General features: G+C 47.9%; 1 long non-coding RNA gene across 1 annotated transcript in view; it reads left to right on the top strand.

Moving 5' to 3' along the window:
* Nucleotides 1-18,439, top strand: part of LOC115086193 — a 76,202-nt gene that overhangs the window by 40,016 nt on the left and 17,747 nt on the right. Inside the window, exon 2 of the long non-coding RNA XR_003855140.1 lies at nucleotides 6,492-6,587. This is a non-coding gene — a long non-coding RNA (uncharacterized LOC115086193). The remainder of the gene's footprint in view (nucleotides 1-6,491; nucleotides 6,588-18,439) is intronic.

Raw genomic sequence — 18,439 nt, forward strand, 5'->3', positions numbered from 1 at the left:
TTACTGTGGCTTTTCATCAGCACAATATCTTCCTAAGCCATAGCATTTAATGTGTTCATCTAAATAGAACAATTATTAGCAATTTTGTATAGAAACTGAATAAACCGGCATGCAATAGTTGGAACTGTAATTAATTTAATACGTATGTGCAGTATGTACACATTTTCTCTGTTTTACACTTCAAGAATGAAGCTGAAAAAAAAAAGAGGTTTCATTTTTACATTCAAGACCATTTGCAAGGCCATTTTCTGGTGAGACAGATGTGTGGCACAGGCATCAATGATCAAATAACAACATACCCTAAGAGTATAATTACACTGTAATCCTTTTTTTGCCGCACAGTTGTGGAGGTTTATGATCAAGTTATAAACAAGGGAAGGAGACTAATGTTAATGAGGTCAAAATCATTTACTGGCATGCCATTGTCTTAATAAACATCTTGTAGAACAAGAATGCTCCTTCATATGAAGATGAAAACAGCATGCTACTATTACGCATTTTGCAAGAGAAATGAAAACGTTTTTAGAATGTCTCAATGCAGTTTTTTTTCATGCAAATGAGATTTTCTAAGAATGTGTGAAATGTCAAACTTTAATTTTGCCAATAGTTTTGTGAGCCTTCAGCAAAGCTTTTATATTTGAAACTATTCACCATGGCCTTGAATAGGAGAATGTCTGCGCATAAGAAGGAAAAGTTTGCCAGCTTAACAACATTTCTTTTTTTGTTAATAAGGAGAAAAATAAAGGGGGAACTTCCCATTACATTTAATAGTGAGAAACATTATGTAAATAATTTTTCATGAAGCTATTTATGCCTTCCCTTTTTTCTTTTTCTGCACCTCTGACTCATTTTTTTATCTCATGATATTCTTTCAAAATGCATAGAAACATAGAAAATACCATCAGAAAAGAATCACTCGGTCTACCCAATCTGTAGAATTGCCAGTTCATCCCAGGGTCACCGAACAGACTGAACCAGACCTCGTTTTACTTCACTACATGCATGGACTTATAGGTCTGATTTTTCCATTGAGCTCCCTAAGAAAATCAGAACCACAAATTCCTGCTTGCAATGGGATGAGCAGGCTCAGTCCACTCAGTTGATCTGGGGTGAGTTTGCAGCTCTACTACTGGGCTATCACAAGTCTTATTGAGTTATGGTCTTCTCCCTCTCTGTAATCTCAAAGGCAATGTTTCCAATCCCTCTCTTGGAGGCACACCTAGACAGTTCAGTTTTCAGGATTGCTGCAGTTAATATACATTAGATACATTTGCATACATTGAACACCCAGTATATACAAACCTATCTCACTCATATTCCTTATGGATGTCAGAAAAACCATACCAGTTAGGTGTGCCTCTAGAAAAAGATTTGGAAACACTATTCCAAGATCCCTTTGGAATAAGTTTTCAAAAAAGGGCAGAATGCCTATCTTATCCATCCAGATTTTACCAGCCAATTTTAAGCTGCATCTAGCTAGCTAGATTTTCAGCTGAAAATCAGCCTACATCTAACTGATTAAAACTTAGGGCTTTTCTCCCATTTTGTGTCTATGGGAACAACCCTTAGTGAATCAGGTACTTAGTTGGCTAGAATTATGGAGCTGGATGCTTATTTTACTTCCCTTACAATACTCATGCATCTCTTGACTTTGAGGTAGTTTAGCCTTCCCTGGTGCTCTTCATTCTGTCTGCCAGTAGGGGAAAGTAAGTATTAGGGTTTACAAAGCTCTCTAATAGTTGGGATATCTAAGTTGTTTCAGAATCTTTCCAAAGGACAGATGCATATCAGCCTCCTCTAGTCCAGTTACTTCTATTCTTTCCAACATTGATCTTAAGGAAAACCCTTCCCCTTTTCCACATGTAAACTTGTTTTCTTTGTGGCACACACGATTGAGGGTAGAGGGAGACAATCATATTAACAAAGAATGTAAGGCACTTCACCTCAGCCTTGTGTGCATCTTTTTTTTTTTCACTTCCTAAACCAAATTATTAATGTTTTTCTGAAATAATAAAATGGCTAAAATCTGACAGAGAACCCTATAAAGCTCAGAGAGGATGGGGAATTAGTTTGCCAAATTTCCAAAGCTACTACCAGTCATTTATATTTAACTTTCTATCTCAATTGAACATCCCTTAACCCAGACAGCATTGGACTGAAATTGAAAAAGCTGAGTTTAAACAAAACAAAGGGTGGTATCCAGGGTGACAAAAAAGAAGATGGGAGACAATATGGATCATTAATAACTACAAAGGAATGATGGATGCTTTCGTAAAATATGGGTTGAATGCAATAGTTGCAACTCCTGCCAATTTTACTAGGTCATTCAACAAGCTATGTTAGGGAATCATCGAGTGCTAAACTGGGTCTAGCACGCAATAAACTCGCAATGCTAATCACAATGTGTGTTAGTATTTAAATATTACAATAATTAGTATGCCAAATCAAGAAAATTTTGCAAATGAAGGACTCCTACTGTATTTGGCAGTAAAATATCTATCTATTTATTTATTTATTTAAAACCTTTTCTATACCGGTGTTAGTGTGTATATCACCGGTTTACATCATAACAAAATGCTTAGAAAGTACATTTAACAAGGGGAACAACATGGTAAGGGCAGGGTGCACTCATAGAAAAGCATAGAAAAACAGCGCAACTGGCGAGAGGTTCTAATATAGTGAATTGTATGTTATTATTTACATTATGTACAAGAGTGCATATAGTCACAGATTACAATGGTATTAGCGATGGTGGCAGGTTATGGATTAGGGGGAGACAGATTGTAGCAGGGAGAGTTGGTTAGTCAGGAAATGCCTGTTTAAACAACCATGTTTTTAGTTTTTTTCTGAATTTGAAGTGACAGGATTCAAGACGGAGTGTTGAAGGCAGGGAGTTCCAATGTGAAGGGCCTGCGATTGTGAGGGCACATTCTCTTGTGGTGGATAGGTGTGCCATTTTTAGGGAGGGCACATGAAGTGTTCCTTTGTTAATTGTTCTGGTGGGATGATCCGGGTGAGCGGAGGTGAATGGATGGTCGAGCCAGTTGGAGTGGTGGGAGTAAATGGCTTTATGGGTGATTGTGAGGGTTTTATAAAGAATACGAGAAGGGATGGGGAGCCAATGCAGGTCTTTGAGAATGGGAGTTATATGGTCTGTTCTGCGGACATTTGTTATGATTCTTGGTGTTTTGGAGCATTTGTAGGGGTCTTATGGTGGTGTAAGGGAGTCCTAAGAAGAGTGAGTTGCAGTAATCCAGTTTTGATAAGGTGGTTTGGATCACTGTCCGGAAATCATCGGAATGTAGTAATGGCTTGAGTTTCTTAAGCACATTAAGTTTGAAGAATCCTTCTTTAAGGATGGAGCTGACGTGTTTCTTCAGGTTTAGATGTTTGTCAAGGAGTACTCCAAGGTCTCTTACAAAATGTTGTGCGGTGATGAGCTTGAAGGCTGGGTCAATAGCAAAGGATGGTTTAGGGGTGGAGTGGTGAGAAATAAATAGTTCGGTTTTTTTAGTGTTAAGGGCGAGGTGGAGATTGGTAAGAAGGGAGTTGATTGATTTGAGGCAGGTCTCCCAGTGAGCTAAGGCATCAGAGATGGAGGTGTGGATTGGTATGATGATTTGAACATCATCGGCATATAAGTAGAATTTTAGTTTGAGATCTGAGAGGAGTTGACAGAGCGGGGTGAGATAAATATTGAAAAAGGTGGAGAAGAGGGAGGAACCCTGAGGGACTCCATGAAGGAAGGGATAGGGGGCGGATATGGCATTACCTATTTTCACAAAATATTTTCTGTTGGAGAGGTAAGAAGAGAACCAAAGGAGGGCTAAGCCTGAGATGCCGATGTCTTTTAGACGGTGAGGAGATGGTTGTGGCATATGGTGTCAAATGCTGCTGAAATATCTAGAAGGGCAAGGACGTAGTTGTTCGCTTGGTCCATGCCTCTGAGGAGGTGATTGGAAAGGATGAGAAGGAGGGATTCCATATTAAAATGTTTATGGAAGCCAAATTGTGCAGGGTGAAGGATTTTGTGGTCTTAAAGGTAGTCTGTCAGTTGTGAGTTGACTACTCTTTCCATTATCTTGATTATAAAAGGGAGGTTTGAGATGAGGCGGAAATTGGCAGGGTCCTTCGGGTCCAGAGAGGGTTTCTTAAGGAGGGGTTTAACCACTGCTTGTTTTAGTGAGTCCTGGACTATGCCTGTGGAGAGGGAACAGTTGATGATGTCGGATATGGAGTTTGCAATGGAGGTTGGAACAGATAGGAGTGCTTTGGTAGGGATGGTGTCATTTGGGTGGGAGGTAGGTCTGAGCTTTTTTAGGATAGATTCAACTTCTTTGGTGGAGGTGAGATCCAGGGAGCTTAAGGATGCGGTGGAAAGGCTGGTCCCTGATGGTGTGGGGTGCAGGGGGGGTTGGTGAATCTGCAAAGGAGATTTGTTATTTTATTATCGAAGAATTGCACCAGTTCTTCACATTTGGCATGGGCTTCAGAATCAGGAATCGTGTGCGGAATGGATTTGGTGAGGCTAGAGACATAGGAGAAGAGCGTGTTGGAGTTGTACACGTATTGGTGGATCTTTAAGGTGTAGAAGTCCCGTTGGTGTTTAAGTGTGGTGATTCTATAGTAGTGAAGGACCAACTTGTAGTTGGAGGTATGCTGTGGGGTGGGGTCCTTGTGCCATATTCCTCACAGAGAAGGCCTTCACTTAGAACCTTTTTGGAAGCACATGTCTAATATCATGGCATTTCCAAACTTCTCACAGGTCATTGCAAGCTAGCATATCTCATAGGGGTTGTACACATCCATGCACAGCTGGGCTCTGTTGTACCTATATAAGTAAATAGTCAGCTTTCATCTACAGATGGTGAGGGCCTTTGCTCTTGGTCTCTCATGTTGGTTGTTAGCTGGTCTATCTGAAGGTTGGATTGGGAATAGGATGAAGTCATGTCTTCACATCATGTAGAAAGTTAAATCAGAAATGTATAGGTCAGTTTATTTTGACATGACAATAACAGCACCCACATTGACATAACATAAAAGGTTCACCTCATGGAACCCAAGGCAAAGCTATATTAAAAGCTATAAAACTACCCTGTCATGTTACAGGTAGACATTGGGAAATATTGACATATCAGAGCACAGTTCAGGGCTAGTCATAATGTCTTGCTTTAGGTAGGTACCATATATACTCATGTATAAGTCGAGAAATTTATGCCAGAAAAAAAGACACACAAAAGTTGCCTTGATTTATACATGTGTATTATGCACAGCCCCCCAACCTCCTGACCCCCCAAAAAAAAACTCACTGAAAGTCCATGGTGGTCCAGTGGAAGGTCTGGGAGCGATCTCCCACTCCCGGACTGTCAGCTGTCAGTTTTCAAAATAGTGCCGGTGGCCCTTTGCCCTTACCATGTAATAGGGGCTACTGGTGCCTTTGGCCAGCCCCTGTCACATTGTAGCTGACTACCATGTTCAGTGAGTCCCTGGGGGGTTGGGAGGGTGGGGGGCTTTGATGGGTTGAGGCTGGTTTTGGGGGGAGGGAGGGAAGGTTTGAAATAGGGAAAGTAGCCATGGGGGGAGGGAGGGAAGGCTTGAAACGGAGAGGGCAGCCATGGGGGAGGAAGGCAAGGATTCATACAGCAGGTACATTTTCTTATTAGATACTTTATTCTACTTAAAAAAATAAATAAAAGCTATTTATTAAATTTATTGATTTGTTTCTTAGCATGATTTCACCATTTCATAAGCCCCTAGGTTTTACCCTCAACTTATCTACAGGTGACAGATAAATCTTGATTTAGGGGCCCAAAAATACCCTCACTTGTACACGAGTATATATGGTACATAGAAAATCTGCAGAGTAGTTTATTCTTATTGCTAGTATCAGTTACAGTCCTTATCATATATGTGGCCACCCTTAAAACACATAGGCTGAGGACTCCAGGGGAGACATGCTATCAGAATTGTCATCTTCCAAGCAGAGATGCAACCTTTTAGGTATATTCAAATTTGAGGCCCTTGTTTTTCAACATGGCTGCCATTTCTTGTTGCAATCATAGCAGAGTTGCTGTAGAATAGGATGTGTCTCCTGTGGTGTTTGTGTATTTTAGACGTTGTGGATACCAAGACAAAGGCAGTGTGCTGATAGACTCTCAGTCATCAGCTCTGTCTATAGCATTACGGCAAGAGAAGATGTCAGCTGCTGACGTCATGAGCCAACAACAAGCCTCTTTCTGAAGCCTGACACTATGCAAAATATATAGCCAAATTGCTCCCAGAGGTATCATGTGGAAGGCATGATGTTTTCTGCACTTTCAGCGTTGTTTTGTAGAAATACATGCATTTTTTTTCACCTGAGGACTTGAGTTGCCCATGTCTGTAACAAAGAAGATTCAGTGAGGATATTTGCTTTCAACAGATGTCTGACAGGCTGTTGGGTGTAGACAATCTTCTTTGAGTAGTAATGACTTTGATTACCTCATTAACAGGTAGGAACAAGCTTGGCAGATGCATCATTGATGGTTGATGATGAGCAGGCCAGGAACAGCTATTTTGGGCCTCGGTAGGTTCCCAAAGTGCTGCAGGTAATTTGTAAACAACTATTTCTAAACACATGTGTGTGTTTGTGAGTGTGTGTATGTGTCTGGGGTATTTGGGTGAGTGATGTGTTGTGTAAGCCTCTGTCTATATCTGTGTCTGGGGGTGATGTAGATTTTGTTATTTTCTTCCTTACCACACCAAGCCATACACCAGAGCATGCACAGTGTGTGCACCCAATTTGCGCACACTGGGGGTAATTTTCAAAAGGAGTTACACATGTAAATGTAACTACTATTTCCTGGCGTGTAGCCAGATGGACTCAGAACAAATGGGATAGTATCCGCGTGCTAGCAGTTGGAGACTGATCTGACATCAGCACGGGGGTATATAGCCCCACAGGAAGCGCAGCGACTCAGTAATTTCCGTCTCCAAAGCAGTTTGGAGTGCCTACACGCTGGTTCAGCGTGCTTTCCAGGACTACTTTAATTTTTCTCTTTATTGCTTTCTTTTTCTAGTTTCTCTTCTCTACTTCCGAGTACTGAGCCCCGCGCTCCTTCGGGGACGTTTTCAGCTCGCCCCCGAGTTGAGCTTCCTGGGGCGCCTGCCGGGGCCCCCCGGTGGGAAAGTCCTCGGTCCGGCCGAACCGCGGCAGGGACGTTGCCTCCCGGGGGAGACTCGGGGTGGCTCCAAGGCCCTCGGTCCCGGCGTGGACGAGGTAGCGGGTGCAGTTCCTCCAATCGCGGCGGTGAAAGGTACCGGCTCTTTCCCCTCGCAGCCGGAGACCGCCTGTGTTCCAGCCTAGAAGAGCCGAAGATCGGGTAGGGCGTATATCTCTTCGCCCAGGTCTCCGAAGTTCGAGGATCGGCGGCGTGGCAAGCTGTGGAGGAGCGGCTCTGTTCAGGTATTCCGTGCCCGTAATAGGCGCGGCTTTCTTCCTTCTTGTGCGTCTATGTACGCATATTGGCTGCCACTGTGAATGGTTGCCGCATATTATTGTGAGCTCCTCATTCAATGCTTTTGAATTGAATGCTTTATATTACCTGTTTCTGTGCGCGTATTGTATTCTACGCCTATTGCTGCCGCATACTATTGCCGCTGTGCGCGTATGGTATTCTACGCCTATTGCTGCCGCACACTATTGCCGTTGTGCGCATACTGTTTTCAGCGCCTATTGCTCCCGCATACTATTGCCGCTGTGCGCATATTGTATTCAGCGCCTATTTCTGCCGCATACTATTGCCGCTGTGCGCATACTGTATTCAGCGCCTATTGCTGCCACATACTATTGCCGCTGTGCGCATACTGTATTCAGCGCCTATTGCTGCCGCATACTATTGCAGCTGTGCGCATACTGTATTCAGCGCCTATTGCTGCCGCATATTATTGCCACTGTGAGCCTGCTGTGTTCAGTGCCTATTGCTGCCGCATATTATTGCTGTTGTGCCCGTACTGTATTCCGCGCCTATTGCTGCCGCATACTATTGCCGCTGTGCGCATATTGTATTCAGCGCCTATTTCTGCCGCATATTCTTCCCATTGTGCGCCTGCTGTATTCAGCGCCCATTGCTACCGCATATTTGTGCGCGCTTTTTGTCTCTGGTATGGATCAGCACGCGGCCGCGTCCTCGGCGGCGCAGCCGCTTGTTTCCGGCATTTCCACCCTTGGCCTCTGCTCAGTATGCCATCTTAGGGCCACGCGCAGTGCTGAGCCTGATTCACTCTGTGTCCAATGTGAGGCAGCAGGGGGACCCGCGGGCCTGGACCAGTCTCAACCACAGTTTCTTGGAAGTTCCCCTGGGGCCACCCCGGATTTGGGGGGCGGTCTTGACCTGTCCGGCATCCCGGGGCCCCTTGTACCCCGGCGATTAGAGGCTGCTTCCATTTCCTGGGTGGATCTTTTTCAGGGTATTCATGCCTTTGTCCAAATGCAGACGGCTTCCCGCCCAGGCCCTACTGGTCCGGCTGCTCCTGTGGTTCCTGTTGTTTCTGCGCTTCCTGCGGTGGCTGCGTCTGCGGCGTCTCCTGCCACTGCTCCGGTGACTGCCCCTCGGGATCCTGTGCCTGGACCCTCCCAGCCTTATCGGGAGCGAGACCTCCCGCCACTGGACAGTCCGGATCAATCGGACTGGGAGGTTTCGCCGGATGAGTCCGACCTCCCGGACGAGGGGGACCTCCCCCCGGGGATTGAACCTTATAGAACCATGAGGAGGTTCTTCCCTAAGGTGGACCTCTCGGACCTCGTGACTCAGTGTCTGGCGGAACTTGATATCACTGGTCCCAGTGCTTCGGTTCCTTCGGCGCAGAACCCTCTGCTGGAAGGTCTTCGGCCTACAGCCCGCCATTTTCCTTTCTTGCAGGCGGCTCAGCAACTAATAGACTTGGAATGGGCGGTGCCGGCGGCTTCCTTCAAGGGGAGCCGGGCCCTGAAAGGTATGTACCCGCTGGCCCCGGCTCTCCAGGACCTGCTGGCATGCCCTCAGGTGGACGCCTTAGTTAGCGCTGTGGTCAAGCGCACTACTATTCCAGTGGAAGGGGGGACGGCCCTCAGGGAGCCCCATGACAGACGAATGGACGCCATTCTGAAACAGACTTTTGAGGTGGCAGCTCTTTCTTTGCGGATTGCGGCCTGCTGCACTGTGGTGACACGTGCCTGTTTGTCTCAGGCCAGGAACAACGCCCCAGCGGCCGACATGGAGTCTGCTCTTTCCTTTCTCACCGATGCCGCATCGGATTTGGTTCGCACTACTGCTAAGGGGATTTCATCCTCCGTAGCCGCCAGGAGGCAGCTCTGGATCCGGCCATGGTCGGCTGATGCGCCTTCCAAGTCTCGTCTCACCAGGTTACCCTTTCAGGGCTCGTTTCTGTTTGGCAGTGACCTTGATAAGCTAGCCTCTACCTGGGGTGCCTCTCCTGTGCCTAGACTTCCGGAAGACCGATCCAGAAGGGGACAGCGCTCTTTTCCACGGCCCTACAGGGGCAGGAGTTCCCAGCGCTTTGTTCCGTATAGGGGGCGCTATCAGGCGACTCGTCCTCCGGCCAGGAATCAGCCCTTTCGAACCAAGCAGCGCAAGCGGGGGGCGGGCCCGGGCTCGGGCCCCGGTCGCGCACCACAATGAGAATTCGCTGATTCATCTGGGGGACGAAGCCATAGGGGGCAGGTTGACCCTCTTCTACCCCAGATGGGTCGAGATTACGTCGGACCAGTGGGTCCTCGCCATTATCCGGGACGGATATTTTCTGGATTTCCGCCTTCTTCCTCCGGACAAGTTTGTGGAATCTTCATGTCCCCGGCACAAGGAGGCAGCGTTGGAAGCGACCCTGGCGAGGCTCCTGTCCTTGAACGCCATCCTCCCAGTACCTGCCTGGGAAGTGAATTCTGGACACTATTCCATTTATTTCATGGTACCCAAGAAAGGGGGCACTTTTCGGCCTGTGCTGGACCTCAAGTCGGTCAATCGCTACTTGCTGGTACCGACGTTTCGTATGGAAACTCTGCACTCCGTCAAAGCCGCAGTCCAGCCTGGGGAATTCCTCACGGCCTTAGACCTGTCAGAGGCATACCTGCATATTCTGATCCATCCAGATCATCAACGCTACCTGCGCTTCAAGGTTCTGGGCCGCCACTTCCAGTTTCGGGCTCTACCCTTCGGGTTGGCCACGTCCCCGCGGACATTCACCAAAGTGGTAGTCGTGGTGGCGGCGGCCCTCCGGCGAGAAGGGATTCTGGTCCATCCCTACCTAGACGACTGGCTGATCAGGGCGAAGTCTCGAGAGGAGAGCCTGCGGACAACCGACAGAGTGATCGCCCTTCTGGAAAGCTTGGGCTGGGTAATCAACCTCAGCAAGAGCTCCCTATTGCCTTCCCAGTCAATAGAGTATCTGGGAGTGCAGTTCGACACCCGGGCGGACACGGTCAGTCTTACGACCAAGAGACAGTTGAAACTTCGGCAACGTATCCAGTATCTGATGACGGTCAGTCGGCCTATAGCCTGGGATTATCTGCAGGTTCTGGGTCTCATGGCATCCACCCTGGAAGTGGTGCCTTGGGCGCGGGCCCATATGAGACCTCTACAGCATTCCCTGCTCTCTCGCTGGAGCCCCCGTCGCCGGGACTATTCCACGCACCTTCCTCTACCGACCGGAGTTCGGATCCAGCTGAGGTGGTGGTTGCAGTCCAACCACCTGAGCAGGGGGTCGGCGTTGTCCTCGCCCACGTGGACCTTGCTCACCATGGATGCCAGCCTGAGTGGCTGGGGAGCACATTGCGGGGAGCTCACCGCGCAAGGGCGATGGAACAGAGAAGAGTCAACGTGGAACATCAATCGCCTGGAGGCCCGGGCAGTCCGCTTGGCCTGCCTTCGACTTGCTCACAGACTAAGGCACAGAGCTGTCAGAGTGATGTCCGACAACGCCACCACGGTGGCCTACATCAACCGGCAGGGCGGAACCAGAAGCCGACAAGTCTCTCTGGAGATCGCCCCGCTGATGGTTTGGGCAGAGGCGAATCTGCAAGACATCTCCGCCGTCCACATTGCCGGGAAGGACAATACCACAGCAGACTTCCTCAGCAGAGAAAGCCTGGATCCGGGAGAGTGGCAGCTGTCCCACACGGCTTTCCAGATGATTGTCGATCATTGGGGGATTCCGGCCATGGATTTACTGGCGGACAAGTCCAATGCTCAAGTACCCAGATACTTCAGCCGCAGGCGCGACCCGTTCTCACGCGGAATCGATGCCCTGGTCCAGCCATGGCCTCCAGAGACTCTCCTGTACGCCTTCCCTCCGTGGCCTCTGCTGGGCGCTCTCATCCACAAGATTCAGACTCACTGGGGCCTAGTTCTTCTAGTGGCACCAGACTGACCAAGAAGACCCTGGTACGCGGACATGAGAAGACTCCTGGCAGGGGAGCCTCTTCCCCTGCCTCCTCTCCGGGACCTTCTACATCAAGGTCCCATTCTACACGAGGATCCAGCTCAATTCTCTCTTACGGTCTGGCCCTTGAGAGGGCTAGACTGAAGAAACGAGGTTACTCGGGGCCCGTGATTGATACACTCCTCCGAGCTCGCAAGTTTTCCACCTCCCTTACCTACGTACGGATCTGGAGAGTGTTTGAAGCCTGGTGCGACACTCACGACACCAATCCACATGCCACCACCATACCTATTGTGTTGGATTTTCTGCAGGATGGACTTCAGAAGGGTCTCTCCCTCAGCTCCATCAAGGTTCAGGTGGCGGCACTGTCTTGCTATGGTCCCAGGAGGGATGGCAAGACCATCGCCAAACACCCAGATGTATCTCGTTTCCTGCTGGGCGTCAAGCATCTTCGTCCGCCACTAAAGTGGCCTGTGCCCTTATGGAATCTTAATCTTGTTTTGTATTTCCTCGCGGGATCCACCTTCCGACCCCTTCGGGGCTTGTCTCTCCGGTCTCTCACCTTGAAGTTGGTGTTCTTGCTGGCGGTGTGTTCCGCACGCCGCATCTCTGAGCTGCAGGCACTGTCCTGCCGCGATCCCTTTCTATGGATCACTCCGGAGGCTATCCATCTTCGGACGGTTCCCTCCTTTCTCCCTAAAGTGGTTTCACAGTTTCATCTTAACCAGACTATATCCTTGCCTACCACGGTAGGTTTGAAGAAATCTGAAGAAGGCCGTTTATTACGCCATCTCGACATCGGCAGACTGCTGCCCAGATATCTGGACGTGACACAAGTCCTGCGGAAGACGGACCACCTGTTCGTCCTCCACAGCGGGAAGAAGCAAGGTGAAGCGGCCTCTCGGCCCACCATTGCCCGCTGGATTAAGGAAGTTGTCAGAACTGCCTACGTGGAGGCTGGGAAGGCTCCGCCTCTTCAGGTTAAGGCTCATTCCACCAGAGCACTCGCAGCGTCCTGGGCGGAGTCCAGGATGCTATCACCTGCAGAGATCTGTAAAGCAGCGACATGGTCCTCCCTCCATACCTTCTCCAGGTTCTACCGCCTGGATGTCCAGGCCAGGGAGGACTCTGCTTTTGCGAGGGCGGTCCTACATGGTCCTCAGGCAGCCTCCCGCCCTGGCTGGGAGTAAAGCTTTGGTACATCCCATTTGTTCTGAGTCCATCTGGCTACACGCCAGGAAATGTTTGGATTACTTACCTGGTAATCCCCTTTTCCTTAGTGTAGACAGATGGACTCAGCATCCCGCCCTGCTGCCTGTGTACATGGGTTCACCGATTCCAGGTAAGCCATGGCTTTTCTTTCCATGAGAGCGTACGCTCTACCCGGGTCCACGCCTTCCGGTTGTGAATGCTGGCGGTCTCCAGCCACTGTCAATCGGTCAGGGGGATCCTGTTTCTACTTTTTCACTTTTCACTGAGCGTCAGTACACACATCCATAACAGCTTTTGCAAGGAAGATTACTGAGTCGCTGCGCTTCCTGTGGGGCTATATACCCCCGTGCTGACGTCAGATCCGTCTCCAACTGCTAGCACGCGGATACTATCCCATTTGTTCTGAGTCCATCTGTCTACACTAAGGAAAAGGGGATTACCAGGTAAGTAATCCAAACATTGTAGCAATTTTCAAAAGCCATTTACTGGAGTAAAGTGCACTTACACAAGTAAATCCTATGGACAATTCAATGGCATATATTATAGCAATTTTCAAAAGCCCACTTACTCAAGTAAAGTGCATTTACTCGAGTAAAACCCTGTTTTACTCGAGTAAATGCTTTTTAAAATCAGGCCCACAGGCTTTAGCTACAAGCAATCCTGTGCTTCCACTCTTTAGGATGGAAACCATACGTACAATAATGTGTAGGTGGGGAGAAAATGGCATCATTCATTGTAACCTAACATTACACTTTGTCCTGACACTGTTTATTCAGCCGAGAAGGGGTTGAGAACATTGGCAGTGTAAGATCTAGATATCCAGTGCCACTTTGCCGGGTGAATTGATATCTGGCACAATGTAGCCACAACTTGACAACTCCCACACTGTAGCTTGGGCATTGTGCCACATAGGCACAGACCTACATACTTACGAGGTAAAGTGGCAGCTGAGTAGGTAATGTAATGGTCCAGGAAATTGCTACCAATGTAAACTACACTTTGCTTGCAGTATCTGTCTTCTGAGGCCAAATAGCCCTAGCTTCACTTGTGCAATGCAAGCACATAGTGTGGGAGTAGTACATCTATAGCTACAGCTTTCAGTGTGTTACAATGTAGCAGAACTTAAAACACGTCACAACTAACATCGGTGTAGTGTTATGCTGTTGAGAAACACATTGAAAACACGTGAGTTTTGCCTGCATCACTGAATCAGAGACAGCTGTGTTCATGATTTGTGAGCATACCATATACCACCTTTTCTATATTACTACATTATATGTCCTGAGGTCCTTCATCAAAAGCCATTTAGAATGGGTAACTGTAAAGTTAGCATGCTAAACAATTAATGTGCCATATGCAGCCATTATCTCGCTTCATTCTAGCCACATAAGTACTTATCTGCTTACAGTTTACAACTCTACCCCCCCCCCCCCCCCCCCCCCCCCCCCCCCTTTCCTGGGGTCCTCAGGCATCTGGCACTCTCCCAGTCAGTAACTTTTGTGGGCCTACTTATATTATCAGTCAGAAAGAATCACATTTTGCCATAGCATTCATGTGGGACTGCCAAAACAGTTTGCACAGCTTGGAATTGGTAGCACCTTCTTGCTAGCCTTGGGTTTGCCTTTGACCCTGTCCTACCTCTCACATGTTGGCAAGGTATTTTCATAGGTATGACAGAAATATGACATGGAGCAAATGCTCTATAAGTTAAAATGCATTAGGGATGTGCAGACAAAAAGTTTGCGTTGATAAGTTGATAATTTGAAGTTGAGGGTCGATTTCGTTCAATATGGACATTGGAGACATAGGGGCTCCTTCCTTCGCAGCGACTTCAGCAATCCTCCTCCAACGCGGCACCCGGGCTCGAGGGAAGGCCTGCGCGATCTGCGCCTCAGACCCACCGGGGTAAGGCCTCAGATCCCTCTTGCCCTCGCTGGGTCCGAGCCCGACCGCATGGCTACTCGTGCCGTCCCGCTGCTGCTTCCGACCGACTAGAAGGCCCGCCCTCTTACCTGTGCAGCCAATCGCCAAGGCCCTGCGGCGCTTTAAATCGTGCTGCAGCTCCGGGGCTCCTTCCTTCGCAGCGACTTCAGCAATCCTCCTCCAACGCGGCACCGGCTCGAGGGAAGGCCTGCGCGATCGGCGCCTCAGACCCACCGGGGTAAGGCCTCAGATCCCTCTTGCCCTCGCTGGGTCCGAGCCCGAGCGCGTGGCTACTCATGCCGTCCCGCTGCTGCTTCCAACCGACTAGAAGGCCCGCCCTCTTACCTGTGCAGCCAATCGCCAAGGCCCTGCGGCGCTTTAAATTGTACTGCTACCCCGGCGCCGTGCGCCGTGCGTCGCGCCCCTTCGGGCAGCACCTTTGGACTGCACCGAGGACCCCACTCTGACTCAACTATTCGTCCCTTCTTTTCCACTACTGACCGTCTCTCCCACAGCTGGACAAGAGTGTGATTAAATAGGACCTAGCTACATATCACCTCCATCTGTCCTCCTTCCACACCCGAACACATTTTGCACCTAACTGTTTACTCCCCAGGTGGGCTTCCGAACGGATACAGCAGGAAGAAAGTCAAGAAATTAGCAACGACCTCCTCGGCTTCGCAGCCTAGCAATAGGCAGAGGAAAAAGAAGGAAGTGACTCCTCTTTGAGGTAAGAGCCCTTAACTTCGGGCTCTTTCCTCTGGTGTCTCTTATGTTTATGCCCTGTTTCTGCCCCTTCAACCAATGTCTCTTGTTAATTACTGTGTACCTACGTTTGCTCCCTACCCATCCCCCATGTACGCTGGGTCTTGATTTCTCAATCCTGCACCCCACCCCTACACAAGCTCCAAGACTCATCTATACTCATGCGCTCTCCACAACTGGCTAGATAAGAACCTTCCCAAATTCTCACTCTCTGCATTCTCTCTTTCCACACACCACTCACACGCCCCTGTCTAACACCCCACCCGCACAACATGTATCAGCACCACATCTCCATCCTCAAATACAATAAACGTAGGCCCATCTATCCCCTCTATCCACGACAACACTCACATCTTAAAACTTGCCTCCCTTCTATGATCTCCCCACCTCTTTCCCAAATCATCGGTCTTACTGCTCTCTCTCTCATCTTCCTCAATGCCCAATCATTAAACAAAAAAACCCCTCTTCTCACTGACCTACTCACAGACCAAGACCCAGATATCTGTGCTATAACAGAGACCTGGCTTAAGGATTCCGACACGGTTCTCCTAAACCAGCTACCTTCCAAAACATACGACATCTTCTCCATACCTAGGCCAAAAAAGAAAGGAGGAGGTCTACTTTTAACCATAAAGAAAAAATTCAACATGATACTTCACCTCATCCCCCCCTCCCAAAATTGAAATAGGCCTATTCAAATCCCCGACTCTGCAAATCTGTCTCGTCTATGCCCCCCCTGGAACCCTACACAGCAATCCTTCAACCCTCATAGAATACATTGCACAGAACATATCCATTGACACCCCAGCAATCATATTAGGAGATTTCAACCTGCATGTTGACAACTCCCCCCGTTCCCCTTCATGTGACGCTATTCTTGATTCACTAAATGCACTAGGCTACAAGCAGTCTATCTACTTCCCCACTCATAAGGCAGGCCATACCCTCGACCTCCTTTTTACCAACGCACTCATTCAAGTTGATCCTCCCTCCCATACACCCATCCCCTGGTCAGACCATCACCTCATCGAAGCCTCTCTCTCCATAAAGACACCCTCCTTCCATCATAACACAAACAAAACCATCCAATACAGGAAAAACTGTACTAGAGATGATCTCATCTCAGCGATCTCTAACAAACTCGACCACTTAGACCTCACCAATGCAAACACAGCGCTTGCCTCTGGTATGACATCACCAGCAATATAGCCAACACCACTTGCCCCCTTCAATCAAAACTCATCTGTCCACAACAAAATGAAAAAAAGAAACCTTGGTACTCCCAAGAACTAAAAAACCTAAAACACCACCTTCGAAAATCCGAAAAGATCTGGCGTAATAACCCTACTCCTTCACACCTAGCACAATTTAAATCCTCTTTACATTTGTACAGCGAAAAACTTAATATAACAAAACGAGACTTTTTCGCTACCAAAATTCATCAATTCCAATACAACCCTAGAGTGCTATATGATTACGTTGCCTCACTTACCAAGTCAGCAGCCCCCGACATTCCAGATGAAGTAGCCAAATCCAAATGTGAAGAACTTGCCACATTCTACCAAATTAAAATAGACAAGTTGCTATCCAATTTCACCATTTTCTCTACAACTCCCTCCAACCACTCTAAATTTAACCTCAACCTTACAAACACTATCAACAACACTAAAGTTCTTTCCTCCTTACCCTGCACCTCAACACTTGAAATAGAATCCTTTATCAAGAAAGCCAAACCCTCCACCCACCCAACCGATACAATACCCACCAAACATCTACTAACTATCCCAAACCTTATTGCTAAACCTTTAACAAACATCATTAACTTGTCCATCAGCTCAGGACAGGTTCCTGTTCCCCTTAAACAGGCAATCGTCAAACCTATTTTAAAGAAACCTAAACTTGACCCCTCCAATCTCGCTAATTATTGTCCCATTTCCAACCTACCCTTCATCTCTAAACTCCTCGAAAAAACCGTCAACAAACAACTCACGGAATACCTTGAGGATAACCAAATCCTTCACTCAGTATGGTTTCCGGAAATCCCACAGCACAGAGACACTTCTTCTCTCCCTGTCAGACCATATTCTTAAAGGATTTGATAAAGGACAATCCTATATTCTTGCCTTTCTCAACATCTCATCCGCATTTGACACCATCAGCCATTCCATTCTCCTACAGCGCTTAACTGAAATTGGTGTCACAGGTGTTGCACACAACTGGTTCAACTCCTACCTCAACAACAGAAACTTCAAAATCCAAATAGGAAATCACGAATCCAAGGCCATCCCCCTTAATCAGGGTGTCCCACAAGGCTCATCTCTCTCCTCAACCCTTTTCAATATTTACATGCTACCCCTCTGTCACCTCCTCTCTAGTCTCAATCTCCTCCATTTTGTCTACGCCGATGATGTACAGTTACTCATACCAATCACTGACTCTCTACCAAAAGCCATGGATATCTGGAACGATACCCTCCAATCCATAAACAATCTTCTATCTTCCATCCATTTATCACTAAACACCACTAAAACTGAAATCATGCTCATCTCACCACAAAACCACCCTAACCACCCCTCTCTTACTCATATCCTATTTGCCCAACAAGTCCGTGATCTGGGAGTCATCCTGGATGGACATTTCACGCTGAAAAAATTCATCAGTAATATACTAAAAGACGGCTTCTTTAAACTACACACCCTAAAAAAACTTAAACCCCTACTACATCCCCCTGACTTCCGCACAGTACTTCAATCCACCATCTTCGCCAAAACTGACTACTGTAACGCTCTCCTCCTCGGCCTTCCGAACAACTCCATCCACCCCATCCAAATATTGCAAAACACAACTGCCTGAATCTTGACCAATTCACGCAGAAACGACCATATCACACCTGTATTAAAAGAATTACACTGGCTCCCAATTGCATCCCACATCCAATATAAGGCGCTCTCTCTCGTTCACAAGGCCCTTTACAATCCTGAAATGAACTGGTTTAACGAATCCTTCCGCCTCCACCAATCCAACAGGCCCACCAGACACCAACACCTCGCCACCATGCCCACCCCCTCTCCTAAACTCTATAAACTAACATCCACGAGAGCTAGAGCACTCTCGATCGCCGGGC

This window comes from Rhinatrema bivittatum, chromosome 2, assembly GCF_901001135.1.
Source record: "Rhinatrema bivittatum chromosome 2, aRhiBiv1.1, whole genome shotgun sequence".
Classification (NCBI taxonomy): Eukaryota; Metazoa; Chordata; class Amphibia; order Gymnophiona; family Rhinatrematidae; genus Rhinatrema; species Rhinatrema bivittatum.